General features: G+C 45.5%; 1 pseudogene; it reads left to right on the forward strand.

Moving 5' to 3' along the window:
- The first annotated feature begins 1,433 nt into the window (after positions 1–1,433).
- On the forward strand, positions 1,434–1,886 carry LOC101663157 (annotated as a pseudogene).
- Positions 1,887–3,929: the final 2,043 nt, after the last annotated feature.

A 3,929-nucleotide genomic window follows, 5' to 3' on the forward strand; every position in this document is an offset into this window, starting at 1 on the left:
CTTCTGCCACCACTGGATCCACAAGACTTTCAACTACTGGCCTGTGATCATCCTGCATTCGGCATCATTGCATGTGTTTCGTGAGTCTGAAGAGAAATTTACAGATTGGTATCGGACATATGGGCTAATATCAGACTTATGGACTTGACTGGACAGGGCTGGGATGTTTTCTCAATATTCAATTGCTCTTGTATATAAAGCTCTTTCTTATACACATGAGTGTCTATAAATTTGTTTCTCTAGTCTGCCCAGACTAACACATCCATATAATAAGGTCCCATGCAACGATTAAAATCAGTTTAAATACACTTCTTGTGGGTCACTTGTCAACACCCGTGAAAGCTGCAGTCAAGTAATCAGACAACATAGTGCACTATGCAAATCGGACAGGAGACCTCTTGAAAGAGTTAAAAAACAAAGATGTCGTTTTGATGACCAAGGTGCCCTTGAGTCAAGCCACAGTACTTTCAATTCCTCATATATTACGTGTGTACAGTAGAACCAGAGACTTCGACACGAATCCCTTCTAGAAGGAGCGTCGAGATGTGATGCAGTCAAGTTCTGAATCAATTTTTACCATAAGAAATAACTGAAATTGATCAGTCCGTTCTTGACCCCCAAGTTTTTATCCTAACCTTGCCTTTTTATACAAAACATTACACAGAAATTCAAAGTAAATAAGTTCAGAGTTAAATAATATAGTTTAAATAAGAGATACAACATTTTAAAAGTTTTTAACAACTACAGCAGGGCCCATACCTTGAGATTGATGAGGATCTGGATCTGTGGACACGGGTGTGGAGAGGAGGGATGGAGAGGGAGTCATTGTTTGGAGGAGAATGCCCATCCATAAGATCAACTGGTAGCTGCTTCTCAGAGTTTAGGACCTGGCTGGCTTTCTCTTTTTAAAAAAAAAAGAAAATCTGTTTAATGTGGTCTGCTGTTGGCATTTCCTGAACTGTTTTCTAAAAGGGTTTACTAAATTATCATCAACAATATCAATAACATGGTTAACCAGTTCTTTATCATGCTGATTCTTTTCAAAAAACTCTTTCTTAGACGCATGTGTTTTTTTCTGAAAACTGTACAAAAAGCCACAAAAACTAAAAAAAATTATATCAAAACGCTTGGAACACAGCTGCAAAAGGTTTAAACAGCGCGTACTAACAACGCCAACTAATGCCAAGTGACCAAAACACAAACTGCTTTTGTTTACAAAGATCACCTGTGTCGGGTCGGACTGTGATGTTTCGTTCAAGCTCCGATGCAACATTTTCTCGACATTTTGCGTCGAAATGCGATTATGCCGAGTACTGATGGCGGTCGCGTACTGAGGTTCTACTGGAAAAAACAAACATAGATAGAATTACACACTGGAAACACCAGAATGTTTCACTGCGCGCTGGTGCTTGGTTACCAGCATTGGGGTCGAGATGTCCCACATCCCTGGCCAGCTGCTCACTGCCACTGTGCAGAGTTGAAATTCATAAACCCCGTCGAGGTAGAACTTAATCCTGGGCTTCGGCATCGGAGGTGGGATTGACCGGGATCCCTCCCAGGATCTCTTCTTGGAAGATTAGAGGAACAATTGTGTCACACGAGTGTCTGGGGGCGGCCCTGCTGAAACTGCTAGGCTGCAGATTGGAGACATGATCACGCAGGTGGGCGACTGGGATATGACCAAGGTCACCCAGGACCAAGTGCAGAAGCTGCTGACTGAGCGCTAAGAGGAGGTCGCGTCGCTGCTGGTGACCCAGCATCCGCAGAAGTCCGTGCAGCCGTCCATGTGCCCTAGCACCCGGCCCTGGTCCCCGCCTCATGCCTGTCCCCCTCTGTATGGTGACCCCACTTCTACCCTGTCTGGCCCCTGTCCTGGCTTCTGCTGAGGGCTAGACTGACCTCAGCCCAGAGACCTCACACAGCCTCTCTTTCCCCTCTCCCACTCTGGCCTGAGGCTCTGAGACCTGCCACTCTCTGGGGTTGGACACTGAGGTCTGGAAACCGGGCTGCCGAGCCTTAGCCAGTCTGCACTGAGCCCAGCTTGAGTGCCCAGGCTCTGCCGCTTGGCTACAGCAGTGCCCAGTCGGTGGGGAGACACCCTTCCTGAGAGTTACCAAATGCCAGGAAATGCCAGGCCAGGCCAGGCTCGCTTTCTGCCCTGCTGCAGGCACAGTCCTGCCCTCCGGACTAAGCTCTGTGTGCCGGGCTCTGAGTCCCCTCCCACACTACCAGAGGTGCTGCATAGGGTCACTCCTCAAATCCCCCCACCTCCCCTTTTCCCACCCCTTTGGGACCCTGGGTGTCAGGGTTCTCCTGCTTACAGGCTCAAGATGAAGTTCAAAGCTGACATTTCAGGCATCTCTCAGGATTGCCAATTTCCTCTAGGCCTGTGGGTTTAACCTTTGTATTTTTTGTAGCCACAACTTTGATACAAAGCATCTTTAATGGGTTTTTGTTGTTGTTTTTAAAGAAAAGACTAGACAGGAAGAAACAAAAGATGAGTCCCTGTCCTAGATTGTGGACACCTCATCCATCACAATGGCTTCATTAGATGTTTGATGTAAAACACCTGCATCAACCCTTAATGAGTGTTCTCGGAACATCGCTGGGGATGAATCTGTGAGAGGAGACTTTGTAGCTCTGAATGGGAAGTGGTTGAACTAGGCAGGTATGCCTGAACCCCCTCACTGTCTGATGGTGTAGGGGAGGTGGTGTGCAGAGAGACCTGGATCGGTACCCCAAAGAACTAAGGTCTGGGCTTTGTGTGCGGCTTCAGGCAAGTCAGAGGCTTTGTGGACTTGCCAATCAGATAAGCATTCCTGCCGCATGGTTGATTTCATTGATTTAATCTGATGTTGCTAACTATTTATCTAGATCAAGGGAAACGCTTAGGTGTAATAAAAAGCCAATATACATATAATATAATATATAATAGAAAATAGAAACATTACTTTCCTAAAATAATGATTTCTGCTACCAACAGTTTGTGAATGTAATATCATGGACTGATAACTTGTATTTTAAAACTTTTCTTCTTCTGGCTTAAAATATTTTTAAGTACCTGATAGACTTCCTGATGTCTTACCCTTAATTACCCTCTCCCAACACACAAACACATTCTCCAGCATAATTGCCCAATATTTTGGCCAATGAAAATACAAGAAATGTCATCCAATCAGATTTTATACTCTTCTCACACACACCTTGTTTAAGAACCTTCACTATCGGGACCCCCGAGGGAGCCCAGGTGGCACAGTGGTTACGCATTGGGCTGTAACTGAAAGGTCAGTAGCTCGAAACCACCAGCTGCTCAGTGGGAGAAAGATGAGGCTTTCTACTCCCATAAAGAGTTATCAGCCGCAGAAACCCACAGTGGCGATTGAACCCTGCCCTACAGGATCACCAGGAGTCGGAATCAACTCAAAGGCAGTGACTTTTGACATCGTCATGGTGTACCTTGATGTACACGCTGTACTCAGCTGCTAACCAAACAGAAGTTTAAATGCACCCAGACACACTTCAGAAAAAACACCTGCTCATCTGCTTGTGAAAAAGTAGCTATGAAAGTCCTACGGAACAGTTATACCTCTACACACACGGGGTCACAATGAGTTCAATCAACCCATCAGCAACTGGCTTTGCTCCTCAGACTCCTGCAACATGATGGCAATAGCAGTGACCGGTCCTTTGTAGATGAGCTGGACCAATTGCAATGGGAAGAGCCATTTATAATAAAACAGGCTTGCTCTAACTGGAAGTGAGAGAGACAACAGTGAATCTGAAATGCAAAACCTCGCCTAATTCACAATCAAAAGTGTTAAAGAAGAAACCAAGTCACCTTGCAGGCAGGCAGACCAGAGGGACTGCTGATTCTCCACCTGAGAGAAGGTAGAGAAAAGAACAAGGATTCAAGGAACCAACCACAACAC

Source organism: Echinops telfairi, unplaced genomic scaffold, assembly GCF_000313985.2.
Source record: "Echinops telfairi isolate 266 unplaced genomic scaffold, ASM31398v2 ScPeMD7_18;HRSCAF=68, whole genome shotgun sequence".
Lineage (NCBI taxonomy): Eukaryota > Metazoa > Chordata > Mammalia > Afrosoricida > Tenrecidae > Echinops > Echinops telfairi.